Source organism: Leuciscus leuciscus (genome assembly GCF_965113295.1).
Source record: "Leuciscus leuciscus genome assembly, chromosome: 1".
Taxonomy (NCBI): Eukaryota; Metazoa; Chordata; class Actinopteri; order Cypriniformes; family Leuciscidae; genus Leuciscus; species Leuciscus leuciscus.
In genome coordinates, this window is record NC_138725.1 from 50,242,719 (window position 1) to 50,268,991 (window position 26,273).

Genomic DNA, 26,273 nt, shown 5'->3' on the forward strand with positions numbered 1-26,273 from the left:
GACGATGCCAAGAACAAAGGATACCTCTCGCTGCCGCCGGTTGAAGAGGCGATAGCGGCCCACTTATGCCCGCCCTCCGCTGGACGGCGCGCTAAGCCGGCCCTACCCTCTAAAGCTTGCCGCACGACGTCGAGCTTGCTCCACCGCGCTTTCTCCGCCGCCGGGCAAGCTGCGTCAGCGTTGCATACCATGGCAACGCTCCAGATCTTCCAGGCCGATCTCCTCCGTAAGCTGGATGAGGAAGGACCTGACGCGATCTGCGTGCCGGACTTAAGGAGTGCCACGGACCTCGCCCTTCGTGCTACTAAGTCCGCAGCGCAAGCCATTGGACGGACTATGGCTTCTCTCACCGTGTCTGAGAGACATCTATGGCTGACGCTCTCGGAAATGGCCGAGTCTGAGCGCACCGCGTTCCTCGACGCCCCGCTTTCCGCCGCAGGCCTCTTCGGATCCTCCGTCAAAGATTTCGCGGAGAGATTCGCAGAGGTACAGAAAGCGTCTCAGGCTATGAAGCACTTCCTCCCGAAGCGCTCCAGCTCTGCAGCAGGCCGTGCGAAACCGTCTGCTCAGAGCTCACAGCCACAGCCACCGTCCACTGCCTCCACTTCACAGCGCCGCCAGGCCAGAAGCGCGAGACCGCGCTCCCGCTCATCCGGTCGCCGCCCCGCAGGACGCGGCCCGCGACCTAAGGTTACGGTGAAGCCCGAGGCCCCGAAGTCGTCCTAGCACAGCTAGGAAAACGACGGTGTTCCAGTCCCGCTGCGGCCGGACTCACACCAAAGCTATTCGCTCGTCCAGTTCCAGAAAATGTGACTGTTCCAGTGTTTTCTGCAGCCAACAAGTCGGTTCTGTCACCCGCTTGCCTGCACACAAATGCCGTTTTCACGGCTACCCAGATAAATCCCCAAAAGAGCGTATTTTCTGGTGTCCCGGCCACGGCCGATGGTGTTTCGTGTGTAGTAAGAATGCCCACTGCCCAGTGCCCATCCCTACACATAAGCACAGCCTGTCACACAGGGCTCGCGCACATAAAACCGACTCAGGTCGGTTGCGCTTCAAACATGGTGAATGTGCCCACTACCCAGTGCCCACTAACACCACGTTACGCATGTCTCACGGTTTCTGTAAAAACGAAACCAACGTGCACTCGCTTCACGCAAGCGAACGATGTTTTCGGTGTGATAAATGTGCCCGCTGTCCCGCGCCCACATCCACACATAGACATGACAGTTCCCACGGGAACCGCCCAGCCCTCCCCCTCGCGGTTAACCACCGTAGAGGAGTCGAGCGCGGGCAATCTGCCCGCTGTCATCAGCGCGCCCCATGCCTCAAATGTCACGAGCGACACGCTTGTGTTACAGCACACAGAAGCTTCTCCATCGCTGAGCGAGCAGAGCGCGCTTCGTATTCGACCCCTAGCTATCCATGCAGACGCATGGGCAAAGCTGCCCGGGGTTTCGAAGTGGGTGCTGAACATCATAAAAAGAGGCTATTCGCTGCAGTTTCGCCGACGCCCTCGCCGCTATGTGGCGCGCGTCGAGACCACGGTAAAAACAGAAGTAGCACATCTACTTCGAGCCGAAGTGACGAAACTATTGAGAAAAGGGGCCATAGAACCCCTCTCTCAAGATCAGAGCGAAGGAGGGCTATACAGCAGATACTTCCTGGTACCGAAAAAAGACGGGGGTCTCAGACCCATACTAGATCTAAGGCAACTGAACAAAGTGCTTGTGAAGCGACAGTTCAGGATGCTCACGACCAGGCAAATCCTTGTGCAGATTCGCCAAGGAGATTGGTTTGTGTCAATAGATCTGAAAGACGCGTATTTTCAAATACAGATAGCGTCACGTCACAGGCGATTTTTGAGATTCGCCTTCGAGGGCCAGGCATATCAGTACACAGTCCTGCCGTTCGGCTTGTCCCTAGCACCCCGTACATTTACGAAGTGCATGGACGCGGCGCTCGCACCCCTCAGAATGAGAGGCATACGAGTGCTGAATTATTTGGACGATTGGCTGATTCTAGCGCAATCTCGCGCAGTGCTCATAGAACACACGACCATTTTACTCGATCACCTCGAGGATTTGGGTCTGAGTGTCAATTGGGCGAAGAGCTCCCTGTCACCCAGTCAGAAAATATCTTTCCTGGGCACAGAACTGGACTCACTATCCATGATAGCGCGACTATCACAACGGCGCGCGGTAGACATTCGACGCACAGCGAACTCTTTTCGCTGCGGCGCGTCTGTCCCGCTCAAAAGATTTCAGAAGATGCTAGGTCTCATGGCCTCAGCATCGTCAGTACTCCAGCTGGGTCTGCTCCGCATGCGCCCGCTGCAGTTTTGGCTGAAAGCGCGAGTCCCACGCAAAGCGTGGGCACCCGGTTTGCTTCGCCTCAGGGTCAATCAGAAATGCGTTACAGCGCTGAAACCCTGGAAAGCGAACGACTGGTACCAATCAGGTGTAAGCCTGGGGACTTCCTCGAGGGTGAAAGTGGTGTCCACGGACGCGTCCACCTCGGGATGGGGAGCGCTGCTCGAGGGCAGACCGTTCTTCGGCCAGTGGTCAGAACGGGAGAAGCTCCTGCACATAAACTGCCTCGAAATGCTGGCAGTAGACAACGCGCTGACGCGTTTTTGTCCCCAAATAAAAGGTCACCACGTCTTGGTCCGCTCGGACAACATGTCTGTGGTATCCTACATAAATCGCCAGGGCGGCATCAGATCCGAGAAACTGTACAGGCTGGCAGAACGCCTCCTGGTATGGGCTCAGTGCAACCTGCGCTCGCTCAGAGCAGCGCACGTGCCAGGGATCATGAATATAGGACCAGACAGACTGTCCAGGAACAACGTTCCGGCAGGCGAATGGTCCCTACACCCACAGACAGTCCAACTGCTGTGGAAGAAATTCGGCAGAGCGGAAGTGGACCTGTTTGCGTCTCAAGAAAACGCTCACTGTCAAGAATTTTTCTCCAAGAGCAGGAGCGCGCTGGCCCATGTGTGGCCCCGCCGCCCGCTCTATGCTTTTCCCCCCGTCTCTCTCCTGCCTCAGGTGATAGAACGGATCAGGGAAGAAGGATGCTCAGTACTGCTGGTAGCACCGCTCTGGAAAAACCAACCTTGGTTCCCAGCCGTGATGCAGTTAGCAAGTACTGCCCCGTGGCCAGTACCAGTGAGGAGAGATCTCCTCTCACAGGCCCGCGGCTCGATCTGGCATCCTCACCCGGATCTATGGTCCCTTCATGTCTGGGCCATCAACGGGTACATGTTGGACTCCCTAAAGGAGTATTAAACACGATCACGCAGGCTAGAGCTCCGTCTACAAGACGACTCTATTCTTCGAAATGGTCAGTGTTTTCGGGCTGGTGCACAGCCCGTGGTGTGTCACCCACAAATTGTGATGTGACGGAGGTGCTTTCCTTCCTACAAGAGCTGTTGGATGGGGGCAGGGCCCCCTCCACGCTCAAAGTTTATGTGGCGGCTATAGCAGCGTTCTCAGAAACAACGCTTGGTCAGTCAATAGGAAGGAACGATTTAGTCATCCGCTTCCTTAAAGGAGCTAGGAGACTGAATCCTCCCAGACCTCCCTCAGTCCCCGTATGGGACCTTTCTACGGTTCTGGAAGCCATGAAAGGTGCGCCATTTGAGCCTTTACAGTCAATCGATTTGAAACACCTGTCTTTCAAAACGGTGTTTTTGCTGGCTCTCGCTTCGGTGAAGCGCATAGGGGATCTGCACGCGCTCTCTGTGAGCGCGGCGTGCATGGAGTTTGGGCCCAATGACTCAAAAGTTATACTCAAACCTAAGCACGGTTATGTTCCAAAATCCCTCAACACACCGTTTAGGGCGCAGATTATCTCTCTGTCAGCCCTACCGGTCCCTGATGAGGAAAGAGACGCGAGCCTCCTTTGCCCAGTCAGGGCATTACGAGCTTATGTGTCTCGCTCGTCTGTTTTCAGACAGACGGAACAGCTCTTTGTTTCGTTTAGCGGACGTTCTAAGGGACTAGCCGCGTCGAAACAGAGCCTATCCAGATGGATAGTTGATGCTATAGCGCTGGCATACGCCTCCAAGGGCATGCAGTGCCCTTTGGGTGTCAGAGCGCATTCCACAAGAGGCATGGCCTCTTCGTGGGCTTGGTCGAGTGGGATTGCCTTGCAAGATATTTGTATGGCGGCAGGCTGGGCCTCCCCGTCTACATTTATAAGGTTCTATAACCTAGAGGTTCCCGCCCTGCAGGCCAGGCTGCTGTCGGTCTAGACTACCAGTATTATCTGACCTGATGCGTTCAGCTCAGAATGCTGCGTTTACTGAGCACAGCTCAATTTTCGACAGTTTAAAGCTGGGCAAACTGTGTAAGACCCACATTTTTTCCATCAGTTCAGGCCGTACCCCGCCCTGTCTGTATGATGAAATTTGCGTCCCTTCGACGCTACTCTATGTGGAAAGTGAGGCTGCACCCCTCCTTCTCCCGGACTCTCTGTGAGTTCACTGAGTGATTGTGCACTATATGTACCCCGGGCTTTTCGCCCTTGGGTCTTTGGTGTCAGATCTCAGCACGCACGCCGTTTTACACTGGGTCCCCTAGCGTAAGATATCTTACGCAGTACGAGAGACCTCTCGTAAGAGAACGTACTCGGTTACTAACGTAACCTCGGTTCTCTCTAGAAGAGGGACCGAGTACTGCGTATCTTGCCGTGCATGCACACGCTCTGGTTGCTTCGATGATGAAAAACCAGATAATAGCTGCCTGCGAGCGATATTTATAGGCCTAGACCACGCCCATTTCGGCGGGACGTGACGTAGCGGGCGCGAAGTGCCCTGATTGGGTCTGACGTCACGCCAGGCCTCGCTCGATAGGCTGCTGCAGTTGCCGCAGAGCAGCCAATAGGCGCGCGAGCTGTCTCGCCTATGTCTGCATTGCTGCTGCAACGCGTTTTGCATTATAACAAAATTAAGGATAATTTTTGGCTTCAATATCTCGCGGAAAAAGGATTTTCCCCTAGCGTAAGATATCTTACGCAGTACTCGGTCCCTCTTCTAGAGAGAACCGAGGTTACGTTAGTAACCGAGTACGTTCTGTATTGATGGCTTGTTTTCACAGTGTGTTCGAGTTTTTAGACACTGTTTCATCACCACAGATTTATGTCAGTCAATGAACTAAAATCTTTCTGTGTGATATGAGTCGCTTACAACAGTATTGATCAAAATTGATCTTATCTCATTTTTTTTTCAACATTGTTTTTAGTGATTTTAAAATTGCAATGCTGTTTTATTTAAAAAATGTAGACATAATATTCTTGTAATTTCATATTTTATAATATTCATATCTGAATTTTATATTATAATTAATAGGAATTACATTAAAATCCATTAAAGAATTTAAAAGTAATGACTTTGTTCTCTAATATTAGAAATATAATGGTATGTTTATACAGATCTCAAACATTAAAATCTAAATCTGGACCAAACATATGTCAGCCTTTCATACCACCAGTTCTTTGATTTGAATATATGCAAATCACCTTCCCACTTTAAATGTGTCAATGTCTTGTTCAATGATCTAACCAGACATCCGAACTCTAGGAACAAAGTCTGTCTTTCTGGTTTAAACTTAACATACACCATGTTTAAAGAGTTTCTTGTATTTGTAATTCTGGCAGTTTTACCATGTAAGTCGCTGCATAGAATAATCATTATGAGTGCAACAATTTAACATTATAACATCTTCATAAATGTAATATTGTTTCTTTTTCCACAGGTATTAAATGTCAGACATTCACTCAGTCTGAGACAGTGGTTAAAAAACCGGGAGAGTCTCATAAACTTACATGTACAATAACTGGATTTACATTCAGCAATCTCTATCTAAACTGGATCAGACAGAGCCCTGGGAAAGGTCTGGAGTGGATTGCATACATCAGCACATCCAGTTCTCCTATCTACTATTCCCAGTCAGTCCAGGGAAGGTTCACAGTGTCCAGAGATGACTCCAGCAGTAAACTGTATCTACAGATGAACAGCCTCAAGACTGAAGACACTGCTGTGTATTACTGTGCTAGAGAGTCACTGTGAATGAGTTCAGGGTCAAAGCAATACAAAAACCACTTCCTCATTCACATATACAGATGAGGAATATTGACTTTATCAGTTGCATTGCATAGAAATATTAAATAAAAAGCTCATTCAGTCCTGCCCCTATTTCAGCCCGTTCTCATCCCAAGGCGTCATATATTGACGCTTTTGACATTTCGTCTACATCGAACGCACATGGCACCCTTTAGCGTCAATATGAGACGCAGATAGAAATGGGCCAGAAGGCGCCTCCTAGCGGTCTAACCCTATCCCTACACTACACCTAAACCTACCCATAACCAAACAAAGCTCTGTGCGTCTCATATTGACGCTAAAGGGTGCCATGTGCGTTCGATGTAGACGAAATGTCAAAAGCGTCAGTATTATGACGCCCAAGGATGAGAATGCGTCCTATTTTGTGTTTAGCACAGGTAAGCTGTCCGTGTGGAGTACAATGGAGGGAGCAGGAAGAGTGAGAAGAGTGAGAATTAGAGGAGGAAGAGGAAGAGGACATGGAGGTGAAGAAGTAGGAGGAAGAGGAGGAGGAAGAGGATGCGGAGGTGAAAAAGTAGGAGGAAGAGGACGCGGAGGTGAAGAAGCGAGAGGGAGAGGACGACAAGGACAAGGAGGTGAAGTTAGAGGAAGCTGAACTTGAGCCGATACACTATAGCAACTAGCAAGCATCATGAAGACATTTTGAAATGAGAGTACAGTCACTTTGCACTAAGTTTTGTAGCACTGCCATAATGAGAAACACAACAATACCATACATGTAAAAATACTGAAACTGTTACTTTACAGGATTGCTAGACGTCCAAATGCTGGGGTCAGAGGAAGAATGTTCACTGCAGAACAAGAGACCCATATAGTCAATATGGTGATTGCAAATTATTCCATAAGGCTACGAGAAATACAGCAGTGCATAACTGAGGATGACACCACCTTCCAAAACATACACAATGTGAGCATTTCTGTATTATATCGTGTACTTGCCCGCAACAGAATCTGAATGAAACAAATCTACAGAGTCCCTTTTGAAAGAAACAGTGAACGTGTAAAACAACTGTGATATGACTATGTGCAGGTAAGCTATAGTATCACTGGTACTGAATCTGGAAGTGCACACTGTAGTGCTGTGCATGGGCCTGCTGTGCTGCATTTGTTTTGTCTTGTCCAGAGAGTGATGGAGCTAGAGGCAGATGCCATGGGTCATGAGCTGCTTTTTGCCGATGAGGCAGGTTTTAACCTCACTTAAACAAGGAGACGTGGCAGGAACATTATTGGACACCGTGCCATAATCAATGTCCCAGGACAACGTGGTGGTAACATAACTATGTGTGCAGCTATAAGTCAAAATGGTGTTGTTCACCACCATGCAACCCTAGGCCCATATAACACTGCACACATTATTACATTCCCACATGCTCACTAATGTTCAGAGACCAGAGCAGACCAGTATAGATTTAAAAATCTTCCTTTCCCCTGTTGTTTGATTTCATGGAAACAGACACCAGTGATTTTGCCAAGGGGTTTATTTTAGATAAGACATAGGAGGAAGAGACTATAGACAAACGAAGGTCTTGATTCAGCTTCTCAGTCATCTTCTCTGACCTAGACAAATACTTTCAGTTCTTATATATGCTGAACAGAAAAACTGCATTACCAAAGAAACATGTGGTTCCCATTAACATAGGAATGTATCCCCTATGCCATACTCGGTGGAAACACTGCATATACATTTCAGTCTAACTTCAGCACACATATGTGACCCTGGACCACAAAACCAGTCTTATGGGTAATTTTGTTTTTATTGAGATTTATACATCATCTGAAAGCTGAATACATAATCTTTCCATTGATGTATGGTTTGTTAGGACAGGACAATATTTGGCCGAGATACAACTATTTGAAAATCTGGAAACTGAGGGTACAGAAAAATCAAAATATTGAGAAAATCACCTTTAAAGTTGTCCATTTATATTGGCGACAGTGCCGCATCCATTCACAAAAATAAATGTTTTATATATTTAAGGTGGGAAATTTACAAAATATCTTCATGGAACATGATCTTTACTTAATATCCTAATGATTTTTGGCATAAAAGAAAAATCTATAATTTTGACCCATACAATGTTTTGTTGGCTATTGCCACAAATATACCTGTGCAACATAAGACTGGTTTTGTGATCCAGGGTCACATATGATTCACAAAATACAATGATTACAAATGATTATGAATGTATATAACACGTATAAAACAGATACATAATACTACTGATTATGAATATTAATAAAAAGTAATAATAATACTAAAAACAATATTAAATTATGAGATTTGAGTCTTCACCAGATACGTCATCATATGGGACAATGTTAGTTTCAATAGGGCTGCTTTGGTCCGCAACTGGTTTACAGATCACCCACTCTTCACTGTACTCAACCTCCCCCCATACTCTCCATTCTTGAATCCAATTGAAGAGTTCTTCTCTGCCTGGCACTGAAAGGTCTATGACCGTCATCCCCATCAACGCATAGCCCTTTTACAGGCAATGGAGGAGGCATGTGGGGATATTGACCAGGCATCATGTCAGGCATGGATACGACATTCCAGAATATATTTTCCCCGTGCCTTGGACTAGAGGACATCGCATGTGATGTAGACACAATTTTGTGGCTGGACCCAGAGAGACGACACAATGTAGACAGATTTTTTTTTTAAATCACCGTGAAATTACTATTTTGTGTTTTGACTTGGAAAACAACACTTGTGTTTGTTTTGATGTGTGTAAATAAACACCAATACTTGAAGTTTGGATCCCTGTATATGTTTACAGAACTATGACAAAAGTATGACCTCAAACGGACATAGCCTACCTTGTGCACAGAGAAAGCAAAAGCCAGATGTGTTTTTTATTCATACCATCAGTGTGTAGTTGGCGCATTGTGTGCTTTTTAATGTGATGGCTTGTGTTAACTGTTTGATACGAAAATACAATTTTTACGAAGGTTTGAAGAGTTAAGCAAGGTTTATTAGCTTTTGCAAGAGAACTAAAATATTTTGCTGATTTGGTGAAAGGTTTTCTTATTTGTGTGTAGAGTTTTGCAAAAAATAGCCAATAGTTACAAAAAATTTGCTTAAGTCATCAGAAAAAACTGTAAATGTAAGATTATATAAAATAATAATAATTAAAACATTAATGTTGGTAATGTTTATGTAAAAGGCCTGATATATCCAAATAATGCAAGCATAACAAAAATAATTAAAATTCTAAATTCTTTCAAATCAGATTTTGCTCTCATTAAATGTAAGTTTTGCATGATTCAGAGTGATACTGTAATAATTCCATCAAAGAATACTTCCTTCATTTTATATTTTGATAGTTTGAATCACTTCAGTCATTATAATCTGTTTGTATTTTCTGCAAATGGAATTCAAATAAATAATGACTGACATCATCAATTAAAAACTAAAAGGCTTGGACAGTGTGATGCCTTTTCATGTAATCCCAATATTCATGTTTGAGCATGTGAAGTTGGTTACTCTGTATGTTTATGTAAATCATCAGTTGCATATATTTAAACACCAGGCATGAGTCAGTTTATACATTCCTCTGATCACTAGAGGGAGGGAAGAACCGCTTCAGTCCATTCAAACTGTGCCGTGAAACCATGATCTCTTTATCTTTAGTGTTTCTGGCTGTAGTATCCTGTAAGTTTAGTCGACTTTTCTGTGTGATACATCATTTTGTTGCAAAAAAAACCTTCATGCTATTTTACTAACAGGTATTATTTCATTTGATACAGGTATTGATTCATATGAACTCACTCAGCCTGAGTCTCTGACTGTCCGTCCTGATGCCACTCTAACTATCAGCTGTAAAGTCTCCTATTCAGTTACTAGCTCTCATACAGCCTGGATTCGTCAGCCTGCAGGAAAAGCTCTGGAATGGATTGGAGCGATCTGGAGTGGTGGAGGCTTAGACTACAAGGATTCACTGAAAAGCAAGTTCAGCATCACCAGAGACACCTCCAGTAACACAATAACTCTGCAGGGAAATAATATGCAAGCTCAAGACACAGCTGTGTATTATTGTGCCAGAGAATCACAGTGACAGACGCCAACAGCCTCCCTGTACAAAAACATCATCATATCACAAATAAAGGCATTTAATATATTAAAATTAATTACAACAATTCTATCCTTAAAAAAAAAACATATTACACTCGTTCTTAAAAGTGTGAGATGTTGTGGTTCTCCTTACATTTTGTATTACAACCATGTTGACTAGAATAAACACTTACAAAAACTAGATAGATAGATTTTTTTAATACTTTTATTTACTCTGCAATGCAAAATAGGTCATAATAAAGCATGTGAATTCTAAAATGTTTAGAATTTAAAATATGGATCCAACATTGTTTAACACACATTGACATGCACCTGTTCCCACATCACATTACTAATTTTTCGATTCTCTTTTCTGTTGATTCAGTTCAGTTCAAGCAGAATGAATATATCATGTTATCTAGTTGACACTGCAAACAGCAGGAGCACATGTGTGGATGTGACACAATCAACAAACAAAAAATGAAATGAAGAAAATATACATTTCTTAATTTGTGTCCCATTTACAGAGAATTCTGTATTAAACATAACGGTGAACGGAAAGGTGTATGTTCACATTCACGTCATACTGTTCTTAAATACTTTGGGCCTTCAGTCATGATTATACCTTGTGACCCTCCCAATGCAAATCAAAACAATCCTGTATGTTTGCTTAGTATTTATGTGCTTCTGATTGGATCTGGAGCGTTACATCACCACTTTCAAGATGAAGAATTTACTCTGCTTATTGCTGCTCTCATTCAGCGCATACCGTGAGTTTTCTCATGAGACACATTTCTATTATCAGCTCTAATACATATATATTTCAAATGAAATCAGTCTTTTCAATCTTCCTTTTAGGTATAAAATGTCCAAATATGGAGTCCATTGAAAGCACGGTTCAGAAAAAGCCTGGAGAAACTCTGACTCTGTCCTGTAGAGGATCTGGGTTCAGCTTTGACTGCTGTACTATGCACTGGATCAGACAACAAGCTGGAAAACCTCTTGTGTGGATGGGCCTGGGCTACAGTTCGGGAAGTGGACACAAGGCAGAATCCTTTAAGGAAAGACTTGAAATCAGCAGAGATGATTCGAAAAGCATGATGTATCTGAAACTGTCCGGACTGACAGAAGAGGACTCATACAAAAACTGGTTTAGAAAGACATGACACACTTATAGTCTAAAACTGCAGTTCTCAATTTTGTCAGTAGGATGCAGTGCAATACAATAAGTAAAGTCGTCCACAGTGACTCACAGTCACAGAATGCTTTTTTTTTTTTTACTTCTCAAAACTTTATCAGGCACTCTATAAACAATCAAGATATATTGCTTATGGTTCCTCTTCACTGGATAAACACTTCACAAACACTTTTATTTTATTAGTTTTTCTCCTTTAAGTGCACGTAAGCTACATATATATATACATTTATATAATTTATGAATTTAAGCACTTAGCTACTACAGATATATGAATTCATATATTCAGTTCGTATATCATATATACAGTCAAGCCAGAAATTATTCAGACACCAGATATAATATTTTACTAGTGGGTGCAGGACGTTCTAATTTATATCTCAATGCACTAATTTAATAAATCTCCTGTCAATAATTGTTTGGAATTTTTAGAGGACATTTTCTCAAAATAAAGAAAGAAAAAAAAGAAAGGGTTTTATGACAGCCATGCACCATTTAAATTATTATATCTTGACAATGGTTTGAAACATGATCATTATGTCATTAGACAGCAAGCATAGACTTTCCATTTTCATTCCATGTAATAAAATCAATGTTTTCAGGCCACAATAATTTAAAATGATTCTAGCCTACTGATTTTTATTAATACATTATTGTTTTGACATGATTTAACTAAAGAAAAAAAGCAACAACTAATACATGTGTTTATGTAAATTTTTTGCCTGAGATATAACCAGTGGACACGAGTCAGTTCATCTGATCTCTAGAGGAAGGGAAGAACTGTTCCTTTTCATTCAGTCTGTCACGTCACCATGTTCTCTGCAGTTTCAGTCTTGCTTCTGGCAAGTGTAAACTGTAAGTTTTTTTGAACATACAATTCTCTTGTCGATTTAGATGAAGCTTGTTAATAATCATTTTGTATAATTATTATTTTTCCCAACAGGTATTGATTCATATGAACTCACTCAGCCTGAGTCTCTGACTGTCCGTCCTGATGCCACTCTAACTATCAGCTGTAAAGTCTCTTATTCAGTTACTAGCTCTGGTACAGGCTGGATTCGTCAGCCTGCAGGAAAAGCTCTGGAATGGATTGGAGTGATCTCGAATGGTGGAAGCTTATACTACAAGGATTCACTGAAAAGCAAGTTCAGCATCACCAGAGACACCTCCAGTAACACAATAACACTGCAGGGAAATAATATGCAAGCTCAAGACACAGCTGTGTATTATTGTGCCAGGGAATCACAGTGACAAACGCCAACAGCCACTCTGTACAAAAACGCCTCGGTTACGACTGTAACCTCGGTTCCCTGAAGAGGGAACGAGCGTTGCGTCGAATTGACGCTATGGGGAACGCTTTGCGTGATGACGTCTTGAAGCACATGTAAAATCAGTCCAATGGTGTGGCGGAACGTCAGAGGCGGGTGACGTCACGTACCAGGAAGCTATAAAAGCCGGCCCGAAACAGAAAACGAAAGCTTCGTAGAGTCTGAAGTCGTGCTGACAGGCATGAAGGAGATATGGCAAGGTGACGCAACGCTCGTTCCCTCTTCAGGGAACCGAGGTTACAGTCGTAACCGAGGCGTTCCCTTTCAAGGGAACTCGCGTTGCGTCGAATTGACGCTATGGGGAACGTCTATACCAACGCCACCATAGCTACAAATGTCTGTCCTGTGTGAAATCAATTGCGCAGCACTAGGAAGACAATAACGAGTAGAACCTGACGAAGGTGTGCGGTGAGGACCAGCCTGCCGCATCACAAACGTCCTGTAAAGATACTCCTGATATAAGGGCCTTAGAGGCCGCCATACTCCTAGTAGAGTGCGACCGGACAGCCAAAGGAGAAGGCTGTCCAGCCGCCTCATAAGCAAGTGAGATAGCCTCAACCACCCACTTGCTCATCCTTTGCTTAGACACTGGACCTCCCTTGTTAGGGGACCCAAAGCGAACAAACAATTGATCACTCTTACGCCACAGGGCAGCTCTGTGGACATATGCGTCTAACGCCCGAACAGGGCAAAGCAAATTATTCGCCTCCTGGTCCGATTTTGAAAGGGAGGAGGACCTCCAAGTGCCACGAGGGAAACGAGAAACCAAAAGGGTCTTTCCCCACAGACATTCCACCCAAAGGAATGTGGTAAGCACCTATGGCCGCCACATAAACCTTTAAAGTGGACGGGGTCAGACCTGCAGTGAACCGGTCCTGCAGGAACTCCAGAACTGTACCAATTGGGCAGTTGACTGGATCCAACCGACGGTCACTACACAAATAAGTGAATACTCTCCACTTCAGGGCATAAAGTTTCCTCGTGGAGGGAGCTCTGGACTGTAGAATGGTCTCAGCAACCTCAGTTGAGAGACCTGACTCTATGAGCTGGGCCCCCTCAGATGCCAAGCCCACAGGTTCCACAGTTCTGGCGGGGGTGAAATATTGAGCCCCCTGCTTGGGACAAAGGCCCCTCCTGACAGGAAGCTCCAGAGGATGCCCGTCGAGGAGGGACACAAGATCGGGAAACCATACTCTGCCCGGCCAGCGCGGGGCTATAAGAAGCAGGCAAACCCGGTCCCTGCGAACTCTCTCCAGAACTCCCGGGAGCAGAGCAACTGGGGGAAAGGCGTACAGACGTAGCCTCGGCCATGTCTGTACCATAGCATCCAGTCCCAGAGGAGCTGGATGCGTGAGGGAGAACCAAAGTGGACAGTGAGACGTCTCTCGAGACGCAAACAGATCCACTTGTGATTGGCCAAACTCCCTCCATATCAGCTCCACCACCTCGGGGTGGAGCCTCCATTCCCCGGGCCTCGGCCCCTGTCTCGACAGAGTGTCTGCCCTGAGATCTGTGATAAAGCTCCTCAGAGCCCGGAAGACAGCTAACATCTCTAGGTGATTGATATGCCAGGAACGATGATGGTCTTCCCACAGACCTTGAGATGAGCGACCCTCTAGGATCGCTCCCCAACCCGTGAGGGAAGCATCCGTCGTTAGCAGTTTGCGACGACAAGGAGCTCCCAGCACTGGGCCCTGGGACAGGAACCAAGGTTTCTTCCACATAACCAAGGCACGTAGGCATCGCCGCGAAATTGTGCGAAATGGGTTGCCCCTCGGGGAAAACCCTCTGGTCCTGAGCCACCACTGCAGGGGCCTCATGTGCAGTAGTCCAAAAGGTATCCCGTTGGAAGCTGCTGCCATGAGACCCAACAGTCTCTGGAACTGTTTGACAGTGAGTAGCTGGCCTAGCTTTACACTTTTCACAGCTGCAAGGATGGAATCTACACGTGGCGGTGACAGGCGCGCCTGCATCGACACTGAATCCCAAACCACGCCTAAAAAACTGGTCCTCTGAAGTGGAGAAAGCACACTCTTCTTGGCGTTCAGCCGTAACCCCAGCTCTTTCATGTGGGCGAGAACAACATCTCGATGTTGAACCGCCAACTGATGCGACTGAGCTAAAATCAACCAATCGTCGATGTAGTTCATGATGCGAATACCCTGGAGGCGCCGAGGCGCCAGAGCTGCATCCACGCATTTGGTGAAAGTGCGGGGTGATAAAGCCAGGCCGAATGGAAGAACTCGATATTGGTATGCTTTGCCCCCGAAAGCAAACCTCAGGAACTTCCAATGACAAGGACGGATGGAAATATGGAAATATGCGTCCTTGAGGTCTATCGTGACAAACCAGTCCTCGGACCTGATCTGTGACACGATTTGTCTCAATGTTAACATTTTGAACTTGAGCTGAATGAATAACTCGTTCAGAACTCGAAGATCTAAAATGGGACGCAATCCCCCGTCCTTCTTTGGAACTATGAAGTACCGGCTGTAAAACCCGGTTTCCCTGTCGGAGGGAGGTACATATTCTATGGCCCCTTTCTCTAACAGAGTGTTTACTTCCTGTTCCATAACCAGAACCTGCTCGGGGCCCACCACTGTGGGCAGGACCCCCATAAACCGAGTTGGGCGTTTCTAGAATTGTATCTGATACCCTTTTTCCACGGTCTGCAGGACCCAACGAGAAACATTTGACAGTAGCTTCCACGCTGTCAAAGATTCTACTAGAGGTACCAGCCTCTCGAGACTGGTTTCTGGATTGTGTTGCTGTTGAGTAGTTGGTTCGTCGCCATGTAACAGCGCACCGGCAGGGAACGACCGAACAGACTGCTCTAGCACCCTCCTCAGAGGGGGCGGGCATCCCGAGGCCACTACGTTTCCGGGTGGACCTTGAGATATGTGCTCGCCGGAGACCGCTGCGCCCTGTAACACCGGAGGCGGCAGGGTTGGCAGAACGGTCCCCTGAGGGCACCGAAGAGAGACGGGCACCGTGAAAAGAGGTGTTAACCGCTCTGCTTCGGGGGGGACTACCCTCATTTGTCCTGAGCCCTCGGACGTCAGGACTTTTTCCCAGCAGCCTTCTTGGCGGTAATAACGGTCCGCAGATCCGTTTTACCCCTCGAAGACTGCTGGGTTTGAGAGCGCCCTCCGTGTCCCCGAGATTTTTGTGGGGAAGCACGGGAGGAAACGCTCTGTTTCTGAGTGGCACGGTGCTCAGCGCTCTTTTTAGATGAGTGAGGCTGCTCCCGCTCAGCAGCCTCAATGAAGAACGGCGGGGGAGAAGTTTCTGAAGTGCAGCTGCCTGTTTTGAAGCTTCTTGTGATTTAGCTACAGCACTGTTAACTGCATCTCCAAATAACCCTTGAGTGGATACCGGTGCATCTAAAAGAACATATTTTTCTTTGTCCTTTATGTCACTTAAGTCGAGCCACAAATGCCTCTCAGTGGCCACCAGGGCTGCCATAGAGCGGCCGATGGATTTAGCCGTCTCCTTGGTGGCCCTGAGAGACAAATCCTTGGCTCTACGTAGTTCAGACACCGTATCAGCACTAAAACCCCCGCCCTCCTCAGAATCACCCAATAACTCAGCCTGGTAAGCTTGCATTAGAGACATTGTGTGTAAACACGCTGCAGCTTGGCCGGCGGCGGCATAAGCTTTATGAACCAGGGAAGATGTAAATTTTACTGGCTTGGATGGAAGTGCAGGAGCCTTCAGAGAAGATGCCGTTGCTGGAGAGAGATAGCTCGCGAGCGTCTCTTCCACCTTCGGCATCTCCCCATAACCATGCTCTTTATAATTGTAAAGGGATGAATAGTGTGATGTTTGTGCAGTATACACTCTATATGACACTGGTTTCCCCCACGATCTCGACACCTCGGTGTGGAGATCGGGGAAAAACGGAAGGCTTCTGCGCTGAGGCTGTGCACGAGATGGCAGGAAACGCTCGTCGAGCTTGCTTTTCGAACGAGCGCCCTGCCTATCTTCTGGCCACTCAATAGATAATCGCTCGACAGCTCTAGTGATAACATCAAGAAATTCTTCAAACGCATGAGACTGAGGTGGCGAATCCTCAGACTCAGCGTCAATACTAACAATGTCCAACTCCTCAGAGCTGGACAATTGCAGTATTGGTGCCTCCATCGGGGGGGAAGAAACCGCAACGCGTGCTTCCACACCCTGATGAGAGGCACTGGATCTATTAGAAGGAGGCTGAGATAAGGCAGAGCCCGTCTCAACATCCACTGATAGATCCATTTGCGAACCCCAGGTCTGTGATCGGACCAGAGCCCCGGGGAACGCGATCGGGATTGCGATCGCGATCGGGATTGCGATCGCGATCGGGATTGAACCGAGCCAAGCGGGATCGGAGCGAACGCAATGGAAGCGCGTCGCAATGCACACAGTCACCACCCTCGAGTGCTGACTGGGCATGCTCCTCACCCAAACAAACAACACAAAGAGCGTGAGTATCACCTCCCGTTAAATAACGCGGGCAGGGATGGACACACACTCTAAACTGCTGCTTGCTCGCCATACTGAATATATATATATATGATATAGACAGACAACACCAAATATACAGAGACAGATTTCACACAGAGCGCAACTGAAGACTCAGAAAGCTTTCGTTTTCTGTTTCGGGCCGGCTTTTATAGCTTCCTGGTACGTGACGTCACCCGCCTCTGACGTTCCGCCACACCATTGGACTGATTTTACATGTGCTTCAAGACGTCATCACGCAAAGCGTTCCCCATAGCGTCAATTCGACGCAACGCGAGTTCCCTTGAAAGGGAACTTAAATTAGGGTATTCATCATGTTTTTCATTAACAACAGATAACAGATTTACAGAATAAGAGATTTATGTTTCAATAGGAAGTCATTAAAATCAATAATCTCTTATCTGTCACATTGGCTTTGCTTAATTCGTTTGGGGCGGGACTGAATGAGCTTTTTATTTAATATTTCTATGCAATGCTGCTGATAAAGTCAATATTCCTCATCTGTATATGTGAATGAGGAAGTGTTTTTTGTATTGCTTTGACCCTGAACTCATTCACAGTGACTCTCTAGCACAGTAATACACAGCAGTCTTGAGGCTGTTCATCTGTAGATACAGTTTACTGCTGGAGTCATCTCTGGACACTGTGAACCTTCCCTGGACTGACTGGGAATAGTAGATAGGAGAACTGGATGTGCTGATGTATGCAATCCACCCCATACACAAAATAAATATATTTGAAATATATTTTCAAAATATATTTTTGGAATATATGCAAATATATGATATTGGCCCAATAAATATATTTTAGTTCAATATATGTAAATATATTTTCATATATGTTTACATATATGTTCATATATGTTTTAACTTTTGCAAATTGTTTCATTTGAAATTTAAAAAGTTAACATTTTCACAAACAACACATTTTCAGTTTATTTTTTTAGATAGACTACTTCATCTGTGGATAGTGCTCTACCACTTCCCCCAGCCACATTTTTCCTTCTGGTCGGTGATCGAACCGGCAACCCTTCGGTTACAAGCCCGAAGCCCAAAGCCCTAACTAGTAGGCCACGGCCCTTTACTGACTTTATTGGTCTAAAAGGACAATTTTATGTAGGAAAGAACACACAGAATGCAGAGTTTCCCCCCTATTTTTACAGAATTGATTACAGTTATTTAATAGTGTGTGTATGCAGTGTTAGACACTGAGTTCTATCTATTGTTTAAGTGTACTTCACTGTTGGAGTGTCACTGTTATACTTGCATCATAAATATTGTGCATATTTTCAATATTTAAATGACTTCAGGAAAGATGTCAATAAAACAACAATAAATCTAATAATTGCACTTAGTGTTAGGTACGTGCCACCTAATATGGCCTAATAGTCAGGAAAGCAACTATCTTACATTGCAGTCATTTAAATGTAAGTACAGTATTTATTATAGCTGTGTGTCATAATACAGTAGTGAAATATGGTAGCCTACTGTTGTATATAGGGGAAAAGGTAGAGGAATTACTATGATCAAAATTAATTTTCGACCCTTCTTTAGCAAGCTAAACATTTTATGACCATATATTTTGTCATATATTTTACATTACATGTTATAAATGTAAATATATTTCACACTTAACATCATATGAAGAGTTCAGATGCAAAAGCCTCTAAATGCCATCTGAAATGTTCTTATAGAATGATCATTTTTATCAAGCTCGTATATTTAAATTCAATAATCTCACTTAAATGGCAATGAAGATTACCTATTAATTGTAATTTAAGTGAAATTACTGAACTTAAATATACAAGCTTGATAAAAATGATCATTCTATAAGAAAATTTCAGATGGCATTTAGAGGCTTTTGCATCTGAACTCTTCATATATTTTTGTTATATTTCAGAATATATTTCAAAATGATAAATATAAGTGAACAACAATGCAAATATATTGTATTTGGACATGTATTTGGAATATGTGGCACATATATTTTTGACACTTTAAAATATATTTCAATATATTTATTTTGTGTATGGGACTCCAGACCTTTCCCAGGGCTCTGTCTGATCCAGTTTAGATAGAGATTGCTAAATGTAAATCCAGTTATTGTACATGTAAGTTTATGAGACTCTCCCGGTTTTTTAACCACTGTCTCAGACTGAGTGAATGTCTGACATTCAATACCTGTGGAAAAAGAAACAATATTAAATGGATGAAGATGTTATCATGTTAAATTGTTGCACTCATAATGATTATTCTATGCACAGTCCCTCCAGAAAAACGCGGAGTTTTTTAGTGATTGTTGCGGGCAAAAATCCTTGATTATGCGGCAAGATTTCTTAAAAAATGCGATGGAATATGCGGGATATTTATGCAATTTTATGCGATGAAATTGCGGGAACTTGCAAAAATTGCGGGAACTTGCGAAAATTGCGGGAACTTGCGAAAACTGCAGTTTGATGAAAAAGAGAAAAAAAAAGTGATTGCCCAACACCAATTACATTAATAGTGTAATAAATGTCTTCATTTTAGTTTGAATGGGAAAGACGAGGTGTAGGCTATTCACCCTGCTTAGGGGGATGCGATCAAAGCCTGGAGTGGAGCAAAAGCATGTTCCTCTCTCCACTCTAAGCGTTCTTTTATCACTCCGCTCATGATCCACTCCGGGTTTTCCAGTCCCGCTCACGGAAAAACTGCTCCATGTTCACTCATTTTTAAGAAAGTTACAGAAAACAACTTCTACAAACAATTTTAATTTGCCAACATTTGATAATAATAAATAAAAGTGCATGACGTGCAAATCAGATAACAATCAAGTGCAATAAACATGTTTTGTCAGGGCATCACTCCCGAACCAGCATCAACACTCCATTTTCAACATCTGCTTAACTTACTCCTTCACACCACAGACACGTCTTTTTGCCTTCTGTGTCTGACGTGATTTAACTTCTCCCCAGTTGTTCCATGAAAACATGCAAAGCACGGCCTGCGGTGTAAGATACGACCGGATTTTTGTGAAATAGGCCTATCGCGGGGTTTGCAGCTTTTCAATGATGTCGCATAATTACGTCACTTCATAACGTTCCCATGGCAACAGGGGAAATGGCTGCGCTTGTGTGAAGTAAACCCAACATTTGTCAACTTTCTGCTGACTTTTTGCAACGAAAATGCGGGGATTATGAAATCATGCAAGCCCGCATATTTTGCACGCGGAAATCTGCAATTTATGCGGCAAAAGTGCGGCGTATTTAAAAAAATGCGCCCCCCGCATAAATATGCGGACTTTGGCTGATTATGCATGGAATCATGCGATCGCATAATCGCGTTTTTCTGGAGGGACTGTATGCAGCGACTTACATGGTAAAACTGCCAGAATTACAAATACAAGAAACTTTTTAAACATGGTGTATGTTAAGTTTAAACCAGAAAGACAGACTTTGTTCCTAGAGTTCAGATGTCTGGTTAGATCATTGAACAAGACATTGACACATTTAAAGTGGGAAGGTGATTTGCATATATTCAAATCAAAGAACTGGTGGTATGAAAGGCTGACATATGTTTGGACATTTAGATTTTAATGTTTGAGATCTGTATAAACATACCGTTATTTTTCTATTATTAGAGAACAAAGTCATTACTTTTATATTATAAAATATGAAATTACAAGAATATTATGTCTATATATTTTAAATAAAACAGCATTGCGATTTTAAAATCACTAAAAACAATGTTGAAAAAAAAATAGATAAGATACATTTTTATCAATACGGTTGTAAGCGACTCATATCACACAGAAAGATTTTAGTTCATTGACTGACATAAATCTGTGGTGTTGAAACAGTGTCTAAAAACTCTAACACACTGTGAAAAAAAGCCATCAATACAGAACTTTATTGACCAAAAGGCAGAGCCATAAAATCATCAAAATGTTCCTTCGAGTCTGGCTTAGGCAAAGGCACAACAGAATTAACCATCACGTCTCCGAGCAACACACACACTTATTACTTTCTGAATGAATCAGTGTTTTTGAACGAATAGGTTAAATTAATGACTTATGAATGATTCACTCAGAAACTTGTCGCCACCTACTGGCGTAACGCTTTATCCTGCAGAAAGAATCGCGGCTCTCCCACACCAAGGCAAACTAGTCCGTCTGGATCGAGGAAACACATGACAAAATGGAAATCAAATTCGACGAACAGCATATATTTTGTATAATTTGAATGAGCAAACATATAGTTAATTATTATCTTTATTTCTCTTCCAAAAACATGAAATTAGAATAAACAAACTGCTTTTTAACAGAGTGTGCAGGTGCTCCTAATCATACATGTTACAGCAAGACTTTTTCATCATTAAAGCAAACATTTATTTAAAATAAAGTTCATCACAGTATAATGCCAAATAATTTCAACATATTTGTTGTTTGAGCATATAGAGGCCATTAGCTCTGATGAAAGTTGGATCTATGTTCAGTGTAAATGACAATTCACAAATACATAAAAAACTTTTTGAATGAATAAAATATAGAACATTTGAACATACTGATATGTGCAGAACTGTATGCAAATATTCGTTCTCCTCCTCTTTGTTTTAGTATTAAGGGGAAAAGAAACAGCTTACTCTCTCACTTCTCAAACCATGGTCTCCTCATCTCTCTGGTTGTTTCTGCTGCTAGCAGCCGTCTCTCGTAAGTCTTCATAGTTTCTATAGAAATATTTCATACTAAAAATGTCTTATATGATTATACAAAATGTTTCCATGTCTCTAAGATGTCAGGCCATATTTGTTTTCCCAGGTGTCCACTGTGTTGAACTGACCCAGACTGAATCTATGGTCTTAAGGCCTGGTCAGGTTTTGTCACTGTCCTGTAAGATCTCTGGATATTCAGTGACTGACAGCAGCTACTGCACTCATTGGATACGACAGCCAGGGACGGATCATGGCGATGATGTGCCCTGGGCACGGATGTTTCAAAGGCCCCCTTCACCAATTTGTTGGACAACAGTGTTGCACCTGTATGCACAGGCGCCGCAATAGGGCATGCAAGCCAGGCATTTTAAGGGGGCCCCCGAGGGCTGATCATTTAAACAATCAGAAATGTTAACACTAGAAGTGCCAAAATTCCATAACTACTAGAACTGCCGCAAGCGGTCATTTTGACCGCTAGATTCAAAACTCTATATCTTTAATGATAAATACCCAATTGAGAGATTAATGCATTTATTGTATTAGGATGTCTTTTAAAAACAAAACAACACCAAACTGTACATTTAAACAAGTTTAATTATACATCTATCAATAATAATATCAGTAGATGTCCTGAACAAAATGAGTAGCCTGTTTTCATGTTTACACTCGATCGCGTCCGCGCCCGCCGACACACAAACACACACACGCACACACACACACACACACACACACACACACACACACACACACACACACACACACACACACACACACACACACACACACACACACACACACCATATTCCATTGCAATCTTGACATCGCAGCCCGTTCATTACAGCCATAATAAAATATAATAATAAAATAGCCTAGTCAACCTAACATATAAAAATTCCACTGCTCGATATAGTCAGTAGCCTAGGCTACAATTCGTACCATTTTGCGCATGTGAAGGATGATTTTTTCCGTCGATTTTGGAACACGAGTGAAGTACAAAGCCTATAATAAAGAATAGTTTACCATCCAAATACATCGCATGTTGAAACATTTTAATTCTAATTAGAGAGTTACGTGAGCCCAACGGCGCTTACTTTCACTTTCGCTTGAAAGTAGCCTAACCGATTTCATTTTGGCTTGTTATTTATTTGTTATTGTTCTGTTCTGAATATCATTACATTTAAATGATTTGTTGTAGAATATGTTTTGTGTATTTTTTACCACTTTTTATTGTTGTGTATATTGGTATATGTATAATAATACCGCGAAATTCAGTGCGGTCAATATGACGGTTTATGGCCGAAATAGGTAAATATGTTCATTTGTTTTTTTGCCTTATGTGTAATTTATATGAAAAGCATTTTAAATGAAAATACAGACACTTTTAGGAAAAGTCAGGTACCAGCAGGATTTTATTTATTTTTTCAACAAAGTTATTGCAGATATAAAATTCAAAACGGTCAAAATGACCGCCATGGCAGTTCTAGTGTTAAAGGAGCTGTATGTAAGAAATGTATTTCAATTAATCATAAAATGGCCCTGATATGTCACTAGACATTAAGAAATCATGTTCATTTCAAATACTTATATCACTGACAACAGTAGTCCGGCCAGGATATTGTCATTTAAAAAGTGAAGTTGCAGCCCTCAACTGATGTTGATGTTGTCATGTTGTGTTTTGGCCTGATGCTCCACCCTCCACCTATCTACCAATCACGAAGTCAGTAGTGTTTCGGCATCGGGGTTGCCAGCTCTGCTCTAGTTACCACAGCTACGTAGCAGCCTACGTTCCTGCTGGATCCTGCAGCCTATCTGGCAACCTCGAGTCAGGGGGGAGGGGGAGGGGACACACCGCTCTACAGTAATTTGAAAGTGATTGCAGTACCAGTTTTGGCCACAATCTTACATACGGCTCCTTTAATATAAAGACACAGCAACATCTCTGCATCCCCCTTAGTGGGCCCCCTCTCTCGTTAAGCTCGTTATGCTTTTACCTTTTTCAATCTGGTGCAGCGCTTACTCGCGGTAGGTAGAAAATGCATGATTTGATTTGTTAAACATGAAAAGGACTTATCCGTCAGGCATGGCAGCTCGCTCTAACTTTAACCTAGATAAATATATATCCAAAGTGTTTGTGCGGAGTGTGCAGCGCGCACTGCATGGCAGGCGTCGGCGCGAACACTTGCATTTTCCAATCAACAGTGGAAACAACTTGAAATACTCAATCTTTTCTGGTCATATACAGAAAAGAATAATACATCAGTCGCAAGTAGCTACTTTTATTTTTGTAAACTAACTCACAATAACAAGAAAACGTTGTGCTTTTGTAAAATAAAATAAAACAAACGGCGCGCTTTCATGGTCTCAAAAATGGACTGAAACACAGTGTATAGCATCACAGACATGATGAATATTTCTATATAAAGCTTGAAATGTCCACTTTTAAACGAAAAAATTTGAATCGAAAGCAAATACCGGCTGATTAGGCTGATATGATATGAAAGGTGCATTTCTCTCTAAAGGCGCATCCACTTTACAGCGGAGATATAGATATGTTTGCAGCCGACACTGATTTAGAAATATATATTTTTTATTATTAAACAATAAACAATAAAAATGTCTAGTTTTTTTTTTTTTTTTTTTTGACATAATCATTAGCCTGCTTTTGCCGGTGCTTTTGCGGCAAGATTTATGCATGCGCTTGAGCGCGGAATAGGCTATATGCCTCCATGCACTCAGTATTTAAGCAGAAATTAATATTAACATGAGATTAGTCGACTAATTGCTTAAATGAATGACTACTAGTCGACTAGAAAAATATTTATTTATTTTTTAAAAAGCTGGAGATTGTTGGTAGCTTTTGTAGTAATTGAGCTTCTCTTGCTTCTTTGTCATTTTTGTGCTTTCTTTTTATTGATCCACTTGGTTGTGGTTTTAAACTAATTTTTATTTTGGTTTTTGAGTAACCGTCTTCTACGCGTGACTTTTATTACGTAATGCTTTTCACTCGCCTCTAGATGTCCCTCTCAACAGCGCAGCAATACATTAAAATTATTTATTTGATTTATTTTCTAGTTAATACTTTGCAACTGCAAACAAAATAATCATATTATTCCTCAATATTTAACACAATTTTACTGAAAATAAAAATAATTATTTGAAAAGAATAGACACAGTAAATTTGACAGGGCCCCCTGCTGGCCCAGTGCCGTGGGCAAGTGCCCAGTAGGCCCGTGCGTTAATCCGTGCCTGACGACAGCCTGCAGGAAAAGCTCTGGAATGGGTTGGAAGGATATGTGGTAGCGGTAACACATTACAGTGATAAACTGAAAAGTAGATTTGAAGTTACCAGAGACTCTTCCAGCAGCACAGTGACTCTACAAGGACAGAATATGCAGACTGAGGACACATCTGTATATTTCTGCGCCAGAGAGTCACAGTGACACAAACCACAAGCAGCTTTGTTCAAAAACATCTTGAATGAAAAGAGCAAGAGAAAGTTCCCCTACAGTAGGAATACAAAAATAACTTTTCAAAAGAGTTTTTGAATTTTTTCTGAATGTAATTATTTTTAATTATTTTTTTATATATTGTACAAGTTTGAAACATCAATGTTTACACAAATGCAACAAACGTTTGAGAAATGAGCTGCAGACCGGTCTTTGTTGGTGTAACCCAAGACAGTCATGTTGGTTCAATTAGATTAAATAATATTTTTGACTTAAATGCAACTAGTTCATTAGAAGCCACATGAAATATATCGTTCATGTCGTGACTTCTAATGAACTGGTTATGACCCTTTTTGTTGCTGTGTGCAGTCACAGTAAAGTTATTAATCTCTAATGAGAATACTGCTGATATTACAATAGAGGACACTGTCTGCCTTTGTGATGCCCAGTCCAGCAGATATTGTAGTATTAATGTAAATTGACTTTTTATTTTTCTCTTGCTACATTTTCAAGCAATGAAACATACTGCTAATTTAAAAACTTTTTTTTAAAACATTGAAAAATCCCAACAAAACAGTCAAAATAAACACACACACACACACACACGCACGCACGCACGCACACACACACACACACACACACACACACACTCACACACACACACACACACGTAATTAATATACATACACATTCATAAAAATACTTCCAAACATAAATATAAAATATTGAAAAAATAACAAAAAACTAAAACAAAAAAACAAACAAAGGAGAATTACTCAAGTTCAGGAGCTTAAATTAATGAGTAAACAGAAATAAAAATCAGGTAAAGAAAAGTGATCATCTGAACCAGGCTTTCAGTGACTTGGTGTCACCCCCCTTTTTGAGAATGGACATTAAAATGCACTATTCAAGCTTAAATGGTTGTAATTCAA

At 42.9% G+C, this 26,273-nt stretch overlaps 2 long non-coding RNA genes across 2 annotated transcripts in view; one reads left to right on the forward strand and one right to left on the reverse strand.

The window, feature by feature from the left end:
- Nucleotides 1-21,500, reverse strand: part of LOC309476302 — a 35,735-nt gene extending 14,235 nt beyond the window's left edge. The window contains exons 1-2 of the long non-coding RNA XR_014198000.1: nt 20,561-21,500; nt 19,250-19,387 (exon numbers count right to left, since the gene is read on the reverse strand). This is a non-coding gene — a long non-coding RNA (uncharacterized lncRNA). The remainder of the gene's footprint in view (nt 1-19,249; nt 19,388-20,560) is intronic.
- Nucleotides 5,573-6,012, forward strand: LOC309508846. Its single transcript, XR_014209727.1, has 2 exons — nt 5,573-5,670; nt 5,760-6,012. It is a non-coding gene; the product is annotated as an uncharacterized lncRNA (long non-coding RNA).
- Nucleotides 21,501-26,273: the final 4,773 nt, after the last annotated feature.